The sequence below is a fragment of the Macaca thibetana genome, chromosome X (genome assembly GCF_024542745.1).
Source record: "Macaca thibetana thibetana isolate TM-01 chromosome X, ASM2454274v1, whole genome shotgun sequence".
NCBI classification, from domain to species: Eukaryota; Metazoa; Chordata; class Mammalia; order Primates; family Cercopithecidae; genus Macaca; species Macaca thibetana.
The window spans coordinates 32,787,244-32,811,688 of NC_065598.1; the positions used below are offsets into that span (position 1 = coordinate 32,787,244).

General features: G+C 36.3%; 1 protein-coding gene across 14 annotated transcripts in view; it reads right to left on the bottom strand.

Annotated features, from left to right (window-relative positions):
* DMD (dystrophin) overlaps positions 1 to 24,445 on the bottom strand; it is a 2,269,491-nt gene that overhangs the window by 1,893,746 nt on the left and 351,300 nt on the right. The gene's annotated exons all lie outside the window — the stretch shown is intronic.

Here is a 24,445-nt window from a genome sequence, read left to right on the forward strand (position 1 = left end):
AAATGAAGTACTGCATGATTACATTCAACGTATTTGTTGAATGGTATTTTCCCCTTGTAAAATTGTATATGTTAATTACACAAATTTGGAATCTACAGAATATGGAAGCATAAAATATATATTGCCTCCCATTCTGAGAAAATCCTATTGAAAGATAAATTACGTCATCACAGTTTCTCTGTTTTTGTTTTGTTTTGGTCTGGCTTGGTTTCTGACTGTTGTTGTTATTGTTTTATTTTGTGTATATAGGCAAGTATTCATTTACTTCCTGTATTAGTCAAGGTTCTCTAAGGAAATATTTGACTTTATAAACATTTGAAGTAGGAAAGAGTGCCTGGAATATAATACCCACTTAAAAGTTTTTTATGGTATGGTTGATTCACCCATTCTATTTAACCTCAGCATTCAATTACTCTCACTGCTATTTTTTTTTTTTTAACCTGAAGCATACATTTTGTTTTAGGTTTAATATGTACTCATTGCAAATACATTTAAAAATTCTAATAATGTCTGCATTATTTAGGAGAATGTTTGACTCACAGAAACTCAATAAATCTTTAACTATTGAAGGAAATTTTAATTAAATAATTAATATTCATAACCCCACTAAACAAAATTACTGCTTTTTATTAATATCATTATTTTTTCAATCATCTGTGTATTTTAGTGAGCATACTGTAAAGAAAGTAATGCTTTTTCCTTTTTTTCCAAACATAAAAAACACTATGTTATACTGACTTTATCACTGAGATAACCTCAAGCAGTTATTATGAATTGCTTTTGAGCTATCTGAAGGTACATTTTTACTGCTATGTAATTTCCAGGCCCTTATACATCTGGGCATAAGATTTTCTCAGCTGTTAAAGCTCATCTGGTTGCCATTTAATGATACCAAGAACTAAGCCATCCCAGTTTTGCACATATTATACTTGCGTTAAGTTCTTTTTCCAGTTATAAGAACACAACTTTTATTTCTTATGGATAATTTCATCTGAACAACATGTTTTAGACTGAAACTTCAGTTTCCTTAACTTAATAATTTGTACTTTTGATTGTGGGAAAATGACAACAGCATACAATAATAGAATATTATACTTTTCTAGCTGGTGAAGGCTGATGACACAAAAGCATAGGACTACATAATGGCAGAAAACCTGATTACAGTGTATACATGAGTTTTTTGCAAAGATCTGAATAGAGAAAAGCAGTAAAATAGTCTTCACAACATATATTGAAAAATGCTAAAAATAAAATAACTTGCACCATTGCAGCTAGCACTATATTCACATAACAAAAGGCCATTTAATTTGTCCAAGACAACATTGGCAGACACATTAAGGTTATGCTTTTGAATTTTATTGCTTTTCTGTACTTCTGTTTTATTTGATTTGAAAATATTATTTGTTGTTGTAGGTCTATATGCCCTTTAACCATAAAGAGTCTGCCCTTTGTTTTATATTCGTGCTTATATAAGTAACTTTTAATAAAAATAATTTTAATCAGCATTGGTTGAGTATAGGACTTTGTATTTATTTGAATTGGCCTGTTTATTACTCAAGTTTGAGTAGCACTACACTGTACCAAACATGAAGCAAAATGTCTTAACACTAGGGGAAGCTGAGCTTGGTTCTTCGTAGAAAAACTCTATCCAGGAGACATGGGGTAGATTAATACAGACATTCACACACATCTCAACACATATAGGAAGGTTGAAGAATTTGTAACGTCATCATTTTATTAAAACAAAATATGTCTCACCACATTGTTGGGTACATGTTACTGATCTGGCTTAATAATATATAGGATTTAACTTCCTGTACTTGATATGCTTGGAGGCAATATTACTGCAGTACAAGCCAGGGCATCAGTTCCACTATGGTTTTGTCAGCATAGGAAGCAGCACTACAGGACAAAATGAATTCAAACCAATGTAGCTTTCATACAATACCCTGAAGGGTACTAGTGTAAGACAGGGGCAAGAAAGAAACAGTGATGATGTGAGATGTGACTCAATAATTGTTCTTCATGGATCTACACAACCTCTGAAAATGCCTTCTGCCTGAAAGAAGTATCAGGAGCCCTAGAACATATGCTAATATACATAATCAAAGAGACAAAAGACAATCGTACCACTCAATGAAATTTATATATTCAAATACATACCCACATAAACACACATTCCACATATACAGAAGTTTATGCATATGTGTGTATTGTAGTTTGAGTTTCATAATAAAACTGTCTTAAAAGTGAAGACAGTTCACACACACACAAATTATTTTAAGACATAAAAATTGGAAAGAGGTAAAGATAAGGATAATAAAATATTATGATAATAGACTGAAAGAACTATGATTCTGTCTTCTTTATCCCAAAATGAATTTAATAAATTAATATAACCTAAATTGCAAGAGGAAGAACAGGTTGAGGTTGCATACTAAGGTGTATTTTATATCTGATGGTTCCATAGCTATGAAAGTCTTGATGATGCCAATGCATATGCAGAAGCAAAATCTCTGCTCAGATTGAAAATGAGTTACAGTTAGGAGGAGGTCTAATCTCTCATCTTTTTTCTCTGCATACAATTTTGAGTGTGCTAACCACATAATAAGTTATCAATAACTACTGTTTTGATTGATTGTATTAATCCAAATATTGAAATGAGTATGTTTACTGCTTTACTGCTTCCTTGTTAACTCCTAGTAAATGTTAATTACTAAATAAAGTTTCTGAATGAATAAGTAATCCAGAGAGAAATATTATAGCCACACCTCAGGAATGCCCATTGGTGATCTACAACAGAAGTTGGGGTCACTCAAAGTATATAAAGGTCATATAGAAAGGACTCAGGAGGTCAATGTAAAGGAGGCTTCCATCACATAAAGATAAAAAATATGAGGATGAAAAAGATAATAATACAGAAGGTGGAGCACCTCAGTTACATATAAACATATTTAAATTCATGCATTCATAGTGATGCCAAAACAAACAACTGGATGATAATAAATAAATAAAATATTCACTGGTGGCCGGGTGTGGTGACTCACGCTTGTAATCTCAGCACTTTGGGAGGGTGAAGTGGGTGGATCACGAGCTCAAGAGATCGAGACCATCCTGGCCAACATCATGGTGAAACCCTGTTTCCACTAAAAATACAAAAATTAGCTGGGCGTGGTGGCATGCATCTGTAGTCCCAGCTACTCGGGAGGATGAGGCAGGAGAATCTCTTGAACCCAGGAGGTGGAGGTTGCAAGTGAGCCAAGATCATGTCCCTGCACTCCAGCCTGGGGACGGATTGAGACTCCATCTCAAAAAAAAAAAAAAAAAAAAAAAATCACTGGCAACTTTTGGAAGAGACTAGAGAAGCAATTCATTATTTTGAAAATTGTTCTTTTGGGGAAGAAACTGAAATGTTTACTCTGCTTTGCTTTGTATGAATTATACTACGAGGCAACCAAATAGAAATGCAGAGTTCTCTTTATAAGCTGGGCACAGTGACTCACACCTGTAATCCCAGCACTTTGGGAAGCAAAGGCAGATGGATCACCTGAGGTCAGGAGTCTGAGACCAGCTTGGCCAACATGGCAAAACCCCATCTCTACTGAAAATACAAAAATTAGCCGGGCATGGTGGCATGCGCCTGTAATCCCAGCTACTAGGGGGACTGAGGCAGGAGAATTGCTTGAACCCGGGAGACAGAGGTCTCAGTGAGCCGAGATAAGGCCACTGCACTCCAGCCTGGGTGACAGAGCAAGACTCTGTCTCGAAAACAAAAACAAAAAAAACAAAACAACAGTTATCTTTATAGATCTGCTCCTCCTAACAAATGAAGAAGTGAAAACAGTATATCATTGTTCTGCAACTCATAATGAAATAATGATTCTAGACAATGATCATCAGTGGCTGCCAATATCAAACATTATATACCTTTTGATGAAAGTACACAACACTTTCTATACAATCATCTTGAATAAAAAAAAGAATAAAATTAAGCTGACTATATGTAGCTCTCTAGACTTAGCTGCTAATTTGTCAGCACCACAGGAGACGGTGAAACACATGAAACAATATCACGTGGATGTAATCAACAAACCTAGATAAAAGGTCCTGTTTCTTCAAAAATGAAAAGAGAGAGTGAGAAGGAGGATGAGGAGCAGGAGGACATGGGGTATGGAGGAAACAGAGACAACAGAGAGAAGAGAGGAGTCCTATGGGATAATGTGGAAAATATAAAATGTATTTGATGATACTAAGAAAATATTTTCCGGGGCTGGGCATGGTGGCTCATGCCTGTAATCCCAGCCCTTTGAGAGGCCAAGGTGAGTGGATCATTTGAGGTCAGGAGTTCAAGACCAGCCTGACCAACATGGTGAAACCCCATCTCTACTAAAAATACCAAAAAAAAAAAAATTATCCGGGTGTGGTGGCAAGTGCCTGTAGTCCCAGCTACTCAGGAGGCTGAGGCAGGAGAATCACTTGAACCTGGGAGGTAGAGGTTGCAGTGAGCCGAGATCGTGCCACTGCACTCCAGCCTGGGCGACAGAGCGAGACTCTGTCTCAAAAAAAAAAAAAAAAAAAAAAAAAAAAAAAAGGCTGGCGGGGGTTACTTGGGAATACAAGCTGAAATGTTGAGAGCAGAAGTGATATACTTTCTGGGATCTGCCTCAAAACAGAGAATAGGAAGTGGGTAGGTAGAGAGGAAACCAGGTGGTAATTATAATAATGGTTAGAGCTGAATGAGCAGTACGTGGTATTCATTGTTACTTTTTTAATTTTGTATATGTTTGAAATTCTTCATAAGAGAAAAAATAAATGGTCCATGTGCACCCGTAACATAATAATGATAAGATATGTCACCCTAAGAATAAATATGTCTTAAGTTATCCCCTTAACCTCATCTTGGCTTCAAAGTGTACTCTTTAATCATTATAGTTTGTCTAGATCCCCAGAGAGTGTTTTCAGATTTTTCATTGTTAGTCTCTGAACTTTAGTCAAGTAATCAGAAAGCCAATATAATAAAACAGTCTTTAACTTTCTGGAAAACACTCAAGCATAAATAACTATCATTTATACTTCTGTAAGGACACTGATATTGAATCATACTCAAAGCAAAGTATCTAAGATTCAGAGTAAGTCGGATTCCTACTTGTCCAATGCAAAGATTCAGCTATATCTGGTGGGTAAAGGAGTTAAATATTAACCTTATCTTTTAGTATCTATTTACATCTAATTTGTATAGGGGGTTAAAGATCTCCTGATCAAAATAAAATTAATAACTTAAAACTCTCTATAATTAGACAACATATTAGCTTTCATGCCCATCAAATATGAGGAGCTGCAAAAAGCACGATGTCAAGGGATAAGTCTAGTGTTCTCACGTATAAATCATCTTGCAGATATAGACAGGATAAACTAAATGATAATGAGGCCTAAGATTTGGAGTGGAGGAGGAGTCCCAAGTACACCTTGATGGCTGTTACCTGCACTTACAACCAAATCAGCCGTTTTGACGTCAAATGTGTGGCCTGGGATACAAGATCTATGTATAAATTTTAAAGAATTATTTTATTACAAGTCACTCTTTGGAGTCCAGCAACTTATCATGCCTCCTTTATAATAGAGAACAGATTAAAACACTGAGGATGGGAAGCTTCCTCTTGCTGCTTCATGGATGTAAGTTGAATAGCTGCAACTTCATGCACATTGAAGGAACCAAGCAAAGCACCAAACAGCAGCATTGAAGAGGTTGACAGTGGTCTAGGGCACAGGTTGAGCTGCAGCACCCATAGAGGGAAACCTTTGTCTAGAGTATCAATAGTGTAGCTGATAGAGGTGAGAAAGGTTCTGGGAGAAGCTTCCAATCACAGAGCTAAGTCAAGCATCAGTCCAAATTTCAGAATGTCTGAGTGACAAACATCCTGCAGGGACAATGATGCAAATTGGAGTAGAAAATACTGAAGAGTGGCCAAGGTCTTGCAAATGCGCACGGAGATGCTAACAAGCTAGCAAAATCCTGGTCCTAAAGCCAACACTACCCATGATTACACAGGTTCAGAATGCCACAGACAGTTTAGGTTATAATAAAATTCATGAATTCTTCAGTGCTTGGCTGGGCAGGATCTGTACTGAACAAAGCACTCCCGCAGGTACTGAAAGGCAGTGCCTATTCACTAACTGGTGCTGTTACTCATCTGTTTCCTGAACCAGCAACATAGGAGCCCCTTTGTCTTCTCTTTCATCCCTCCCAGGCAGTCTATTGCCCAATGTCTAAAATTGGATTCCCCAAGATCAGACTTAAATGACGAATTTGAGTCCATGTAGCTGATTATGATGGAGAGCACAGGAAGCATCTCCAGGGAAGTAAAGAAGGGAGATAGAGAAGAAAGGAACACACAGAGTACATTAATGAGCAAGTTATGACTATGGATGACTGGGACTCAATGCCACTGGAGACTTCTAGCAAATAAAATAGACATGCCTCATGCATCCTATTTGAGTGTAAAAAGTTTAGAGTTTTTATCATCCAATTCTCATTTATTATTAACCCCAAGAATGCCACTTGGGTCTTCAATATTCCAGCACTTCTAGCCTTCCCCGCAGTGGCAAACTCATCAGAGAAAATCTTCAGGTGCACACAAGTAGATGATGAGACAAAATGGGAGTGCTGAAAGGGTACGGATAGTGTCCACTAGATTTAACAAGTACCCTACACTTATCTTATAGTGTACACTATAGCTGTTCTGCTTTTTTGTACCAAATGATTAATATTTTTTTCCTTCTTTTAGAAACAAGATTGAAAATATAATCTAGGTTGAACAGGAAGCATAGAGATAGTTCAGCTGAATAGGAAGTTGCTGGTTGTAGAATATTTCTATGCATTCTTCACAACAGTGCCATGTGAAGCCTATTCTGACTTGCCCAGTTAGCTTTTATTTCTCTCTCTTTTGTGTCAGCACTGTACTTTGCACATCTTATTGTTTCATTCTTCACACTTTTCAGTATTATATTTATCTATTTGCCAGTACATTCTTCTTAATAGACTATCATTTTCATGCGAACAAGAATTGGGTCTTTGTTCAACTTTGTATTTTAGGCATGGATTATAGTCCCCAAGAATCAGTCAGTGTTCATCAAATGTTCATCTGTTGAATGCATAAATGACTGTGTGCGTTGCTGCTAATGATGTTGTTCACCATTTTCTTCAGAATGTGCTTATGCTGGTCAGATTAAATGGCTTTACTTGAGGTATTTCCAACTTTTAAACAGATTTTTTTTTTTTTCTGAGAGTGATTTAACACCACTGAAAGTTTTCAGTTACCTTCAAGTTATTTTTAAAAATGAAATAGCTATTTCTGGTGAAAGGAAATAAGGGAGAAGAGATAGTTCTCACTTCAATTTGAGTTTTGAGAGGATCGAATTGCTTCAGTCCAAGGGGTCAATACTGCGGAGTCATCCCTAGCAGCTGGAGAATATGCCAAGATATTACTCCAAAAGATAGTTTTATCCTTCATTTGCTACAAAGATATATAAATGCGTATATACAAAGTGAACAGAACCTTTGAAAATAGTAAAATGTTAACGTCGGATAGTATAGTCACTGTTATTGAATGAATGTTTGCGTCCACCCAAAATTCATATGTCGAAATCCTAACTCCCAAAGTGATAGTATTAGGAGATGGGTTTGGGGCTTTTGGGGAGGTGATTAGGTCACGAGGATGGAGCTCTCTTTATTGGAATTAGTTGCCTTATAAAAGAGTACCTACAGGCCAGGCGCAGTGGCTTATGCCTGCAATCCCAGCACTTTGGGAGGCCAGGTGGGTGGATCACGAGGTCAGGAGTTCAAGATCAGCCTGGCCAAAATGGTGAAACCCCGTCTCTACTAAAAATACAAAAAATTAGCCGGGCGTGGTGTGGGGTGCCTGTAATACCACCTACTAGCAAGGCTGAGGCAGAGAATTGCTTGAACCCCGGAGGCGGAAGTTGCAGTGAGCCAAGATTGCACCAATGCACTCCAGCCTGGGAGACAGAATGAGATTCCGTCTCAAAAACAAAAAACAAAAAACAAAAAGAACCTAGAATGCTCCCTTTTCCTTCCACCATGTAAGGAATCATCGACAAGATGAATGTTTCTGAGGAAGCAGGCTCACCAGACACCTAACATGCTGGTGACTTTTGGACTCACCAGCCTCTAGAACTAGGAGAAACACATTTCTGCTCTTTATAAGCCACCCAGAAATATTTATATATATATATATATAGCCACCACCCATATATGTATACACACACACACACACAGAGTTTATCAATTTTTGAAGTGAAATAACATATAAATTAACAAAAATTCTCTGATATGCTACCACCATCACTGCCCAGATACATAGATAAAAATTCAAGTACCATCAAAGTCTACTTTCTTCCTATCTATAAAGCTATAAAATGAGTGGTATGAGACTAAACAGAAATGTTCTGTGCTTTTTGGCACAAACACATATTTGTTTATTTATTATGTATGTATTTATAGTGTTTTCATACAAATAGAACAATTTGACATATACATAATAAACTAGAACACATATGCACATAGGTATGTACATGTATGTATGTGTACACATGCACATATATATGTTCTACTTTTGTGGAAGTAATACTATATAATGATCACATTTCAACATCTGTTTATATAAATTCATCTCTTGTTTAAAACTGTAGTATAAAGGTCACAGGCATGGACTACCACCAAGCTATATCCATTTAGATTACCTATTTTCCTATTACCTAGCTACAAAGAAAACCCATGTCCATCTGAGCCCTTACTCATGTGAAAACATAAATGAAGGGCAAACTCCTTGAAGTAAAATTGCTACATTAATATGTAATTATACTTTTAATTTTGAAAGATAATGCCAAATTAATCTCAACAGTCTGGGCTTGTGTTACTCCATAGTCAATGATGGCTTTGTTCCTCATACTCTTGCCTCCAATATGCATTCATTCTTGAATAACTTTGACCAGATGAGGCACTTATGATCTCAATGCTCATCCTCCTACTACGCTTTAGATAACCTTGTTTGCCATTTTTTTTAACAGTTTGTAAAGAAAAGAAAAACTCCAAACTCATTACAAATATACTTTGCTAAAAGCACCAAAAATATTAAATTAAATGTTAGAAAGAATAAGACCTACTATTTGATAGCCAAACAGGGTAAGTAGAGTCAATAATAATTTAATTGTACATTTAAAAATAACTAAAAGAGTATAATTGGATTGTTTGTAACATAAAGGATAAATGCTTGAGGGGGCATATATCCCATTCTCCATGATGTGATTATTTCACATTATATGTCTGTATCAAAACACCTCATGTACCCCACAAATATATATACCTATTGTGTACCCACAAAAGTAAAATACTAAAAATACAAAAATTAGCTGGGCATGGTGGCGTGCACCTGTGATCCCAGCTACTCAGGAGGCTGAGGCAGGAGAATCACTTGAACCTGGGAGGCAGAGGTTGCAGTGAGCCAAGATGGCGCAACTGCACTCCAGCCTGGGTGACAGAGCCAGACTCCATCTTGAATAATAATAATAATAATAATAATAAAAATAAAATAATAATGAAATTCAGTGGATTCTGAATAAGTCACAGGTAAGAAGAATTTTCTTTTTCTTTATTTAGTCTTAAAACTGAAAAGTCTTAATGAATGTGTATTTATCATGTGGAATTAGACAGAATTAAACAGTTTAAAATATTAACGGAAATATTTTTCATTTAATCTATTTGTTCTAAACAATTGCTAAAATATTTTGGTCACAACTAACCCTCACAAGGCAACCATTTTCTATTACTTTTCTACATTCACTTTTTTCCTATTGTTTACTGGGTTTATTTTGTTGTTGCTGTTTTTTCCTTTTTGAGACAGAGTTTCACTCTTGTCTCCCAGGCTGGAGTGCAATGGCGCAATCTCGGCTCACGGCAACCTCTGCCTCCCGGGTTCAAGTGATTCTCCTGCCTCAGCCTCCCGAGTAGCTGGGATTACAGGTGCCTTCCACCACACCTGGCTAATTTTTGTATTTTTAGTAGAGGTGGGGTTTCACCATGTTGGCCAGGCTGGTCTTGAACTCCTGACCTCCAGTCTCCACTCGCCTTGGCCTCCCAAAGTGCTGGGATTACAAGCGTGAGCCACCGCGCTTAGCCAGTTTGTTAGGTTTTTATTAGGTTCAAGATTGTGCTTTATTTTTTAATCAATAAAAACACAAGCAAGCCACAGCTCCAAGAAGTGTACAACAAATGATTTCACTGGAGAGTAATTTTATTTAATTAAATACTTGGTCACACTATATAAGTGGCATGTGAAGAAAAAAGTCACTTTGGGCTGAAAATTTCAGGGAAAAAAAAACCCTTATGGAGTAAAAATAACTTTATAGTTTATTGCTGAATGATTTACATTTTTATTGATATAGCTAACTTGTATATACTCAGTGTTAGTTCTTAATCATATTTAATGCCTGTTACACATGCCACATTCCTCATGAAACTATTCATGATTCTTTTCCCCATACCGATAATTTGTATTATCCCATTATCATATAACATGTTTTTGGTATACTTTTAAATTGACAGTATATTTTAATTTCTCTTATAATTTTTTATGTTCTATGTTCTATAGTATTAAAAGATTCATGACCGAGAGACACACACACATTTATATGTGCACACATTCATATATATTTAACTTTATAGAATTCTTGAATTTGATTGAATAGAAAGTGGTGGCCAAGAATATTAAATCTACCTAAAATTCACAGAGGTTTGGGATTCACAAAAGGTCACTTGATTTGGCTTACAGGTTCAGGGGAGAAAAGTAAATTTCATGGAAGAAAATCATAAATATTTGCGAGTAGATAAGGTGGCAGATGTAGACATTATCTATAGGGAAATTTGACAGCAAAAGGAATGAGAGCTAGGATGTTACGTTCAGGGGCCTGAATTATTACAGTTTGCTACAGATACAATATATCCACACTTAGCAAAATTACATTTATAACCTTGGCTTTTAATCAAGGTTTACCATCATGAAAAGCTGTGAAGAAGTTGTATGACTCTTATTTATTTATTTATTTATTTAAGATAGGGTCTCACTCTGTCGCTTAGGCTGGAGTGTGATGGTGCAATCATGGCTCACTGCAGCCTTGACCTCCTGGGCTCAAGGGATCCGCCTACCTCAGCCTCCCGAGTAGCTGGGAATACAGGCATGCACCACGGTGCTGTTAATTTTTGTATTTTTTTTAACAGAGGTGAGGTTTTGCCATGTTGCCCTGGCTGGCCTTGAACTCCTGAGCTCCAGTGATCTGCCCACCTTGGCCTCCCAAATTGCTGGGATTACAGGCATGAGCCACTGTGCCCAGCCTAAAAAATTGTTATTGGTGTCACTAAAAACTGCTCAGGAGGAAAAAAAGTAGGTCTTATTGTGATGAAACAATATTTTATTTAAAAAAATCAACTGAAGCTATTTTATTTGATAATATGCCAGTATTTACATAGCAAGAGTTTTGAGCATAGGCTTTGGAGTCTGAGCATCTAGGTTCAAATCCTGACTTTAACATTTATTAGTGGGACTATGGGTAAGTTCATTAGCATCCCTGTACTTTAGTTTCTCTGTATGTTACATATGGATAATAATGGTGTCTAATTCATAGGATTCTTGTGAGAATTTAATGCCTGATTATAAGTGAGGTTAGGATGGTACCTTGACATAATAACTGTTTTATCATTGTTCCGGATTATTATATTTATTATCTATGCCTATTTTATATACCAACCATGCCTGTAATAAAGTTTGTCTAGAATTCCATGGAAGAACAGAGTTCACCTTTGTGGAGATTTGATAGGATTTTCATCATTAGATAATAAGAGTTATATAATGTATGTTTCCTCTTTAGTCTGAGCTTCCATGATTCTTGGTGCCAAAAGTTTTGGTTCAAATTCAGTAACTCCAATTGAGCCATATTTCTGTCAAATTCTTCCAAATGTCAACTATATGTGCCTTCTAGTTAATTTGACCTTGTTTTACTGATTCTGATTTAGTGGCACATTGGTAGATGAATGCAATGGTTTATTCTCCTGATTTTAAATTTAATCATTTGTAATTATATACTTTTAAGACATAAAACTTCACCTGTCATAAAACATGCCCTTTATGGCACAATGGTTTTAAAATATGGTTCCAAAACTCATTGATAAATGGAAAGATAGGGTCTATGCCCTTTCCTCTTCAATCTGGGTGAGTTTGTAACTACTTCAACAGATAGAGGATGGCAAGAGTAATGTTTTGTGCCCCCTCTATGGCAGGGTCATAAAAGACCATAAGACTACTACCTTGTTTGCTAGAACAGCGTTTGCTTGGAGTTACCTGAGTTACCATAGAAAATGTGTATCTTAAAGCCACCATGCTAGGAAGAAGCCAACCAACATAGCAAGTTCACATGTAGGACTTCAGAATTCCAGCCCCCAGCCATTGAGTCTAACTTAGCTTTCAAGTTTTGACAGATGAGGCTATAGACATTGCAGAGCATAGACAGAACATCCCTGCTGTGTTCTATCTGAATTTATGACCCACGGCATCCACAGCATAATAAAGTTATTGTTTTAAGCTGCTAAGTATCAGGGTGATTTTATACACAGCAAAAGTAAGTAGGATACCCTGCCAATATGTCTACATATTTCCAAAGAACTGAAAACATGCCACCCCAAAATGTTTTCTTAGTGAGAAAATACAACTCACTTTTTTATTTCTGTGCCTTGATAAAAAAGGCATGTCCACTAAAAGAATGACAATTTTTATTCTGATTATGGGATAAAGAAACATATGGCCATTTGTGACATACAAAAAGTCTATTGGAAGCAAAAAGTGGGAAAAAAAACTTACAAATACCCATAAACTGATGATAAATGGACAAACAAAATTTGGTATATCCATACAATGAAATTTTATTTAGCAAATAAAAGGAATGACAGACTGATACATTCTACAATATGAATGGACCTTAAAAACATTATGCAAAATGAAAGAAGACAGACACTAAAGGCCACATATAGCATGATTCCATTTATATGAAATGTCCAAAATAGGCACATCTATAGAGGCACAACACAGAGTAGCAGTTGCCAGAGGCTAGAGGAAGAGAGGAATGGGGAGTGAGTGCTAATGGGCTTAGAGTTTTTTGGGGGGATGATGAAAGTATCTGCAATTAGATAGTGAAGATAGTTGCATAGCTCTGTGAACATACTGAAAAAACACCGAATTATACACTTTTAGAGAGTGAATTTTACAGGATGTGAATAATATCTTAATAAAGCTGTTATAACAAAATCCCCAGGATATCCCATTTCTGAATAAACATATTTTTCCCTTGAGGTCTTCTGAAGAAGTTTACTCCTCTTTTTGTTGTGCTGTGGCTTTTTGGAAGCAGATTTCTCTGGGTTTGTTCATTTTTGTTTTATTTCAATATTAGAAACAACCCTGCTTACATCTCCTGAGCCTTTTTTAAAATTTAAGGCTTAAAAACAAACAAACAGTAGCAATAATCCCAATTCCCGAGTGATTCAACAAGTTTTATTGTGCAGATGGTAAGAAACTGTTTCCCTCATTGTTTGCTACCAGGAGAAAGGCTGTGAAATAGTTCTTCTGGGTCAAAACATATGGTTCACAAAAATGACTTCCTTTCATCTTGGTCTCTTCTTGCCTTCGGAAAGAGCAATTCCTCCTAATTTTATGTTCACTTTTGGCAAAATGGTCTCATGTATTAATGACTTTATTTGGTTAACAAAATAACACGTTTACAGGCATGGGAGAGGATAAATGGAAGCTAGAAAAAGGAGTACTGAAAATATTAGGTTAATGTGTCATTGCTTTCAAGAGCCATCTATAACGTCCTTGAAACTTACACCACCACTGACTAAAAATTTTATTTAGAATAATCTGGAATCAGTGGAAAATCTGCTTATCTAGATCTTGAAGCATAATTTTTTTTTTTCTGAAAATTTCTTCCTGATTGCATCCAGTGGCAGATACTGCTACTTGCTTGCCCAATATCCAATAAACCCAGCAAAGAAATAGTTGTCTTGATGGACTAGTAACAGCCAATCCACAGTAAAAACAAATTCTAAAAATTTAAAAAGCATAATAACCAAAGAATATTCACTCCACATTTTCCTTTTTAAATTAAAAAAGTTAAAAAACCTTTTTTTTTTTTTTTTTGGTCGTTGTTGTTGTTGTTGTTGTTTTATCCTGAAAGAGTAGACAGTAAGCCAGATCCTGGAAGAATTGGAAACTAACTGCATGAGGATCTAGGAAGCTGAGAGGCTGAAGCAGTCTCAGGACAAGTAGATAGGAAGGAGTCTCTTTTCTCTCAACAACAAAATCGTGATTTTGTTTAGAAGTAGCAAGTTGTCAAGCAAGAACAAAGAGCTCTGTTTCAACCCTCTCTGGCAGCCAGTCATGGCCTTTTGGCACCTGAAAGGACGACAGCTAGGGATTTCTGGGATAGTTTTGTTTTCCTGATGTAGATGCTGCCTCTTCCTTCCTCTTGCTTCCTTTTTTATCTTTCTGCTCTGAAATGTAGATGTGAGACGGGAGATGTTGAAACCCTCATCTTGCAACCAGGAGTTGACAAGCATGAGAATGATAGTAAGGTATAAAAGAGCAAGAAGATCAAAGGGGCCTGGGATTCTGATGCCATCACAGGGCCAGTTTCTTGCTTTAGACTCCATTCCTTTAGACTCCATCATATGAGAAAGTTAAAATCCTCTATCTGGTTCTAGTTTCTGCTACTTGGATGCAAAAATACAATCCATGGCCTGGCACAGTGGCTCACGCCTGTAATCCCAGCACTTTGGGAGGCTGAGGTAGGTGGATCACTTGAGGTCAGAAGTTCAAGACCAGTCTGGTCAACATGGTGAAACCCCATCTCTAGTAAAAATACAAAAAATAGCCGGGTGTGGTGGCGAGCGCCTGTAATCCCAGCTACTAGGGAGGCTGAGGCAGGAGAATCGCTTGAAGCTGGAAGGCAGAGGTTGCAGTGAGTCGAGATTGTGCCTCTGCACTCCAGCTTGAGTAATAGAATGAGACTCGTTTCAAAAAAAAAAAAAATTACAACCCTCACTTGCAGTTCCTCTCAATTGGGTGCACCACCATACCCTAGGTACATTTAAGAAACATGTGAAAGCACTGTGATTGTTCCCATAACGGATGGAAAGGTGCTCTAAGGATGCCAGACATCCAGTAACATGCAGGAAAGTCCAGGAAAATGAATAATTGTTTCATGTCCTATTCAGCTTTTGAAAAGTAGGGGACAACCTGTTTATAAGTATGTGAGTATGTAGAACCTAGCTCAATTTTACATATAAATACAAAGTATTTATTTACATTTAAATATGCACTGAATTTTCCAAGAATGAAACTATCCCACAATAAATCAAAGGGAAAATGTGCACTTATTTTATTCAGAACTTTACCAAATGTTATTAATCATACAGAAAAATCCCATTACTTTAAAATATGCTGTTCATGGCATTTTAATCATTCACACCACCCACCTGCATACATCAGCATTTTGAGCTATCTACTTCTGTGGTTTTAGGTATAGGTACTACATTTATCTATAGCAGTAGGTACTTTTCTTATTTTTACATTGAATAAGTAATTATTGATGATAAATATATTCATTATTTTTAATTCATTATTGTCCTTTATTTTTCACAACGTAATTGTTTTAGAGTTATATATATGTAAGTTACGTTTTTGGTAAATTCCCTTTGAGGGTAGTAATGGGTGCATGTTTTACAAAAGAGGGTGTTCAGTCTTACAGGGTTAAAACCTATACGGTACATAGAAGAAAAACAGATTTTAAAAGAAACAATGTAGCCTGGCGTGGTGGCTCATGCCTGTAATTCCAACACGTTGGGAGTCCAAAGGTGGGGGTGGGCAGCAGATCACTTGAGGTCAGGGGTTTGAGACCAGCCTGGCCAACATGGCAAAACCCCATCTCTACTATTATAATAAAACTACAAAAATTAACCAGGCATGGTGGCACACTCCTGTAGTCCCAGTTATTCAGGAGGATGAGACAGGAGAATCGCTTGAACCCGGGAGGCGGAGGTTGCATTGAGCCGAGATCATGCACTCCAGCCTGAGCGACAGAGCCAGATTCCTTCTCAAAAAAAGAAAAAAGGAAATAGTGTGTACATATTTAGAAAATAAGATAATATACCCAGTTAATTGAATTATGATTTTCATCTGTAAATGTTCCTATCCCTTCAAATTTTTATTTTAGGACTGCAGCCAACGTGGTTCTAAAGAAGATGGATCACCAGGTCATTACAGGGCTTTCCTTCACAATTAGAAACTAAATGTAAGACTCAACCCAGAGTGACTTTGGAAAAAAAATACCACTATAAGGTATATTGTCAAAGATAATTGTGCTCCTGCAGCTTTTCTGTGTATAACAGACTCTTCCTTCCTTGTAGCAGCTTGCCTAGTTTGTGAAAACCATGGTATTTGACCCTTAGAAAGGTCAAAGACTTATATAAGATATATATGTATATGTGAGCATATGTATATGTGCTCTATATATGACAATGATATATATATCACACTGATATACACACACACACACACACACACACATATCAGTGTGGGAAGAGAATGGAGGAATAGAATGTTAATTGGAATAGGACTAGTAGTAGCTGATTAGTTATTCATTCCACTAAACATAATGATGGGCAAATATCTAGCTGCTTTAAGTCTTATTTTATAAATTGAATATCAAATACTAAAGAAAAAATATATTTTCACAGCCAGGACAAACATAGAATTTTTTTTTTTTAATTTCAAAATGCGAAGTAAAACTTGAGAGAAAATACTGAGCAAATAAGGAACTTTGTCCCAAGGTATGGAAACATTGACAAACTATTACCAGTTATAGCTGACCTTTACTGGGTAAAACCTGGATAAACAGGAAAAACTTTAAGAGAAAAGTCTTCAGTGGGTCAAATCCCATGGTTCTCACAAACTGGATGGACTGCTACAGGGCAGGAAGAGTTTACAATACAGAGAAAAGTTGCAGGAACACAATTATCTTTGAAGAACTCTTGGGCCAGTGTAGGCCCTGTGGTACCAGTTCCGAACCTGTGCTAAGAGGCAGGCAGGGATATATACCTCACCTTTTGCTGTGTAGCTGCCTTGCTTAGAAACTTCTAAGAGAAATGCCTTATCTTTTCAGATTTATATTAAATATTTTCCAATTCTATTTCAGCCTTTATCTCAGGAAATTCCAAGTGAGTATGAAGCTCATACTCCCTCCCTAAGCAAGCTCTTTATATGATTTTTAAAAATTTATCTTTTTTTTTTTTTTTTTTTTGAGACATGATCTTACTCTCTCACCCAGATTGGAGTGCAGTGGCACGATCTTGGCTCAATGCAACCTCCGCCTCCCAGATTCAAGTGATTCTCCTACCTCAGCCCCCTGAGTCGCTGGGATTACAGTCATGTGCCATTACGTTGAACTAATTTTTGTATTTTTAGTAGAGACGGTTTCACCATCTTGGCCAGGTTGATCTCGAACTCCTGACCTCAAATGATCCACCTGCCTCGGCCTCCTAAAGTGATGGGATTACCAGCATGAGCCACTGCGCCTGGCTGTATGATCTTTTTACAAGGTTTTAAGTAACAGTTTTATTTCCTTTGCTTCAAAATTTCCAACTATTGCCATCCAAGTGCTGTCCACTGATAGTCTGCAAATACACAATCCTTGAAGAACTTATTGTAACTATAGCCAAAAGAGTCACTGTTTTAAACACGATCTCACATAAAGATTTAAACTAGGTGGACTAGTTGACTACATCTGGAAAATTATTTCTCATAGACGGAAATTTTACATTAGGCAAATGTGACGGAGCTAAACAAAGTCTTTATAATTTATATCTTCTGAGGGATCAATTCTTAATTTTGTACAAAACCCCAATTACCAATATATGAGTTCCAACTCTGACATTGGGGTCTTATTTTTAATCTCCATTATAAATTGGCAGCAGAAATCTTCTCAACTCATTTCAGTCAAGTTGGCTTTGCCAAAATAAAGAAACTCTGTGAACCTGAATCACATGATGGATGTACAAATCACTTATTTTCTGGGCTTAGAGTTACTCTGGAGAGTAACCAATGTTTAATTTATCTATGTTCCTAGAAATTAATTAGTTTAACATGACCTACTGTTGTTACCAAAGTGTTTTTCACGCTAGGTAATACAAATTTAATCTGATTATCTAGGCAATTGTATTTAATCTTTTGTTTTGGTTCATGGCAACCAAATCGGCACTTATAATTTTTTCCCTTTTGTCCAAAATTCCATTGAAGTGACAGAATTTATTCATGTGTTTAGAGGAATGCAATTATAATCAGCCTAGAAAACAAGAAAGAGAGGAAGCAGAAGATCAAGATATTGGTGAAAATACTGAAAGATGTAGATGGGTTCTGACTGGTAAAGAAAACAAAGAAGAGTCAATAAAACCACAAATACCAGGAGGAAGAAGAAGCTTCACATCTTTGGTTGACAAATAGTGTACTTCAGTTCTGCTGGCTGTTGTGAAGGAGATTACAGGATACTTGGAAGATACATAATGGAAGAAGTGGTCTCATATGGAAGTTGATTCTGGTTTTGGGTCCTTTAGAAATGTCTCTGAGGAAGATACATTAAGTTGTGGCCTAAAAGGTGAAAAAGGAGGCTGACAGAAGTCCTGTGTTTTAAAAGAAAATCAGTATCACTGTAATTTAGGGAGGAAGGTTGGAGAGAATTGGAAAATCAGAAAGAGATAGCTGTTAAAAGGTAGAGCCCTGTAGGTTGCGGTATAAACTTTACAGTAATGGACAGCTATTGAAGAGTTGTAAACAACAGTCAAATAAATGTTGTAAAAACATTTTTTCCATTTGCCATCTTGAAAATGGAGTACAGGGGCCAGGCGAGGTGGTTCACACCTGTAATCTCAGCACTTTGGGAGGCTGAAGGGGGCAGATCACTTGAGGTCAGGAGTTTGAGACAAGCCTGGCCAACATGGTGAAACCTCGCTTCTACTAAAAACAGAAAAATTAGGCTGTTGTAGTGGCAGGCACCTGTAATCCCAGCTACTCTAGAGGCTGAGGCACGAGGATCCCTGGAACCTAGGAGGCGGAGGTTGCAGTGAGCCAAGATTGCACCACTGCATTCCAGTTTGGGTGTCAGAGCCAGACTCTGTCTCAAAAAAAAAAAAAAAAGGAGTAAAATGGAGTACAGGGTATTAAGAAGGATATATCAAGTACAATAAGATAGACAAATGCAAGTTTTATGCACAGATGAACATCATTAGAACTCCAACACAATGTCTTCTTCCCTTCAAATGTCTTCACTTATCCATTCCCACTATCATCCTTCAGCCTAGTCTCTACCACCAGTTTTACTGACGCATCCCCCAAACATTTCCTTCACCCTCTTCTCCAACCTGCTCCCAAGTATCCTTCATAGTACAAGGAAACAAATTTTCCAAATCATAATATTTTTCATTTCATTTTTCTGCTTAAAAATTTATCACGTCTTCATATTATTTATAGATAGAGTTTGAGAAAAATATTAAGTCTATTTCCCGCCAAGGTTCATAACCAATTAAGTCACACATACCAGAGTCAGATGAATAGAGATGAAAATATCTCCTTTACTAATGATAAAGCTGTTATCAGTGGACATAGCATTAAGTCTTCTTATTACATATGTTTGCTAATAATTTGCCTAGTGACCTCCATTAGTAAGCATTAAATGAAAGAAAGAGCACTCCCTATATAATTTATATCATGGAGGCTTCACCCCAAATTAAAGAGTCATACCTACTCAGTACCTCCTCCAAAAATCAGGGTAGATGGTTCATTTCTGCTTTCTTAATTGGAGTACATGGAGGGACAGGGCAAAAGGGCAATACTATTACCCTAGCATAGTTCCCTCCACAATTGGATATTTGAAACAACAAGCAAGGAGGGTCCAAAGGTTTAATTGTGTATACATGCACATTTCCTTTCTGATTTTCAATATTCTTTAGAGTTTGCTTATTTAAACTTCTTGCTAATTATTATCATGAGCCGCTATTTCTGCCACTTTCCTTGTGCTGTCCATATTACTTGCCTCTTTTCTTTTAACTTTAGTACCAAGATTGACTGATTATTGTCCATTGTATCTTTTCCAAAGCCAAGGTTAGGATGCTTAGCTGAATGAGTTCAGGTAAATTTAAATTTTATGTGGTTCATAGCAATAGCCATATTAACTACTATGTTTACTTGTCTCTAAATAAGGTTTAGGTATTCTGAAATGTCTCTCTAGTATTGGATTTCCAGTTAATGAGCATCTCACTAGAAATCTATATTGACAACAACCTTATTAATATTAATCCCCCAGCATTTACAAGACTAGGATGAAATTTCAGATATCATTTATATGATATTTTTGAAGACGTTTTATAAATACAACAAATATGATGTATTATTTCTATTACTATAACTAAATTATGTTTTGAAATACCATGCTATTTACTAAGAGCTATAAAACATGATAGTATCCTATAAAATTAATATCTCAATGGCTCTAAAACATATCAGTTGAGAATAGTGCATATATATTAGTGTGAAGGTATGTGTGGGTATGTCAAAAGAGAATTAATACACACCTCTGCTTGAAATAAAAAATACAGAAAAAAAGCAGAAAATGAATTATTTAATAATTTCTAAGATATTCTCAGGTACTAATACAACAAATCCTAATGAACCCAAAGTTAATTAAATGCAGATAAAGAAGATATACATTTTTCAAATCTCATGAAGAAGAAAAAGACTTTTCTGTTGATCATTCTCTAATTAAAGTATTAACGGTAAGATAGAGACTGTATTCCCTCTCACTGGAAAGATAAACTGTATGTTCCTGTAATATATGTCACCCTAGCAACAACACACAAAGTATCAACTGCCTTTAATACAAACTGATTTTATAATTAAAGGAGCTAACTGTTGAAAAATAGTCCCTTTTTATAGACACTTAAAGATGAAAGTTGGTTTCTCACACCGCATTATAATACTAAGTGCAAATTAGTACAAGCCTTTGCTCATCCATTCCAAGTAAAGCAGAAGCACAGACAGATCAACCAACCTAGCACTGTACGTGACACATTGTAGGAATTCAACAAGTTTTGTTAATTTAAATACCTGCGATAGCTTTTATTCTATCTGCACTATGGATTTTTTAAAAGTATGTAACAGCAAAAAAAACTACCAAGAATATTTATAACTTAAACAGTTTTTTAAAAATATTCTTTCTCATGAAAAAGTCTATTTAGGAATTTCTGGTAAGGATAAGATGACTTCGAACCATTTTTCCCTTCTTCTTCCCACTAATACAACAACAAACGCTGGTAATAATGCAGGAAGAAACCCAAGATAACTCTGAAGGTAGTCAGAAGAAGACGATGGAGTTTCGGTTTACTGGGTCTGGAGCAGAAGTTGAGTGACTTACGTCTTTTCACGTAATAGAAGCAAGTGACCCAGACTCACCATTTCAAGATTCACAAGCAGCAGTCGAAAGCAGCCCAGAAAGGCTTATCCCTCCACATCTAAGAGGATTCCCTGAGACAACATCAGGTTCTCCTGACACTTTCTAGGATAGGATGGGTAGATGCAATCCACAGAATTGCCAACAGTAAGGGGAAGCACTCTCTGTTCCTGGTGGGCCTGCTTCACCTCTTATCCACAGATACCTGTGAAGCAGTAAAGGATGTTCCATCCCCAAATATGCCAGATTGGTATGTTGGCTATTTTCCAGTTGAGAACTTTGGAGAAATTGTAGTTTCAGAAAGAGTTAGCTGACCTGTCTCTTCCTACATGCAGGAAACCATAAAGATTCCTCTGGGAGGGGTACTCTCACAGGACCAGAGTGAGAAAATAGCCCTTATCATTTGGAGGCTTCAATCGACCTGAATAAATATATTTACTGAAGTAACTCTTATCTTTCACTAGTTTTATACCCCCCATCTACCTCCTACTGACTCCCCTAGAGAAAATTTACTGTCCCTAGCCAGATTTTCTTTGTCCTGTCATTTCTTTCACAATTCATCAAATTCATCATTCACCATTAAAAGCATCTTGCTTTGACTGCTTCTTCAGGCTTCATTTTCTTGTGATGATCTCCATGTACATGTAAAACTAATACAATTTGTATTCTTTTCTTTTGTTTTCTGCCTGATGTCAATTTGGTTTCTAGATCCAACTGAAGAGACTACTAAGAACTAAAAGGGCGATTGGAGGTGATCTCCAGCTCCCCTACATCTGCATATGTGATAAAACTACAGAACTAAATACACACACACACACACACACACACACACACACACACAGGAACACTGAGAGAAACTGAATAAAATTGCTGAATTGTAGTAATGTCAATATTCTGGCTATGATATTTTATTACAGTTTTGCAAAAGATTGGGAAAAAATGGTAAAGTGTGCATAGGATATCTGTATTATTTCTTATAACTGTATATGTATCTACAATTATCTCAATAAAATGTCAATTTTTTTAAAAGTCAATTTTGATGTTTTTTATTTTCTTTTTGGATTTCACTAGATGTTCGTATTTATTTTATTCACTATATAATTGAGAATCATGTCACTCTGTGTTTACTCAGAGCAAGTCAAACTTTCAGTAATCTTATTTTTAAAAAATGCTACATGATATGACCTTATCGGCAATTTACTAAGTTATTTGAATGGACCTTATGGACATGAGCTTACCTTCAAAGCATCTTCTCTGTCTAAAGCTATGTCCTTTACTGTTTTTTTTTTCTTTTAAACTGGAAGCATTCCTTCCCTGCCAGCTAAAGAAAATTCCATGTTATTAAAAATGGTGGTTCTCAGCCATAATTAATACACATAGTTCATGATAACACCCGTTTAAAACTGGTAATGTGTTTATAAGAGGTGAGACATGCAAGAAAAGAAGTGGTACCAAGTGATCACCAGAGACACATAGAATGTGTGAGTGTAGGAGAGTTATTTGACCTCTGTGTTATTTATTTATTTATTTGAGATGGAGTTTCCTTCTTGTTCCCCAGGCTGGAGCTCAATGGTGTCATCTCAGCTCACTGCAACTTCCGCTTCCCAGGTTCAAACGATTCTCCTACCTCAGCCTCCCAAGTAGCTGGGATTACAGGCACCCACCACCACGCCCGGCTAGTTTTTGTATTTTTAGTAGTGACAGGGTTTTGTCATGTTGGCCAGGCTGGTCTCGAACTCCTGACCTCAGGTGATCCACCTGCTTCGGCCGCCCAAAGTGCTGGGATTATAGGAGTGAGCCACCGCTCCTGGCCCACCTCTGTGTTTTAGTTTCCCTATCTATAAAAAGGGAAGTAAAAATAGTATCTTCTATTTAGGATAGTTATGTGCTATAATATGTGAAGTCCTTATTTCAGAGTCAGGCATATAGTAAGCGCTTCCATAAATATTAATTATTAGTATTACTCATGGAACATAATTGATTCTCATTAGAATTTGTGGGAGTAAGGAGGTAACACTTTAAATCTTTGTTCAGAGCTGCTTCTCACTGGAAACCTTTTAAGTAGTGTTTGTATCACCTTTTTCTGCTAGCACTTACATAGTGTACTGCTTGTGTAATTAACTCCATGGATGAAGAAATATACTTCCCCTTCCATTTACTAGATTTTTAATAGTGTAGCTTCAGGACTTCCACTAAAAACATTAGAATTGTCACTTAATTTTCAACCTCCCGATATTTAATTGAAAGATGTACAATATAATTTAAAAGGTACCTACCCATAGGGCAACTCATTCTGAAAATGGGTGATAAGTGAATGAAGGAAATATGCTTAATCTCATTTTCATGCTTTAGCAGTTTCTATCTTATATTGATAAAGAAATCCTAAGGTCTACATCTGAATAAGAATGTATCATCCTTTCAATATACTTGTATCTATATAAAATGCATATGTGTATATTCTTGTGTGTGCATACACCCATGCACAGCTATAAAATACAGATATTTTAATTTAGATAATTTTAGGACTTTACGTAAAATGAATCGCATATGCACTATTATGGTGTTTTTCCCCAATGCAAGATAGTATTTTCTAAGATTTTAGGCATAAGATGTATTTTATTATATACAATGCCTTCTAAAACTTACCGAGTTTCCATTTACAAGGGAAAATGATTAAAACCACAAATTGCTATAGTTAAGAGTTTGGGATTATTTTATTTTATTTTTATAAATGAGAGCATTCATTTCTGAATACCTACCGTAACACAAGCATACCTTTCTAAGAAAAAAAAATCATATTTAGAATCCAAGTTTACTCCCGGAGAACCTT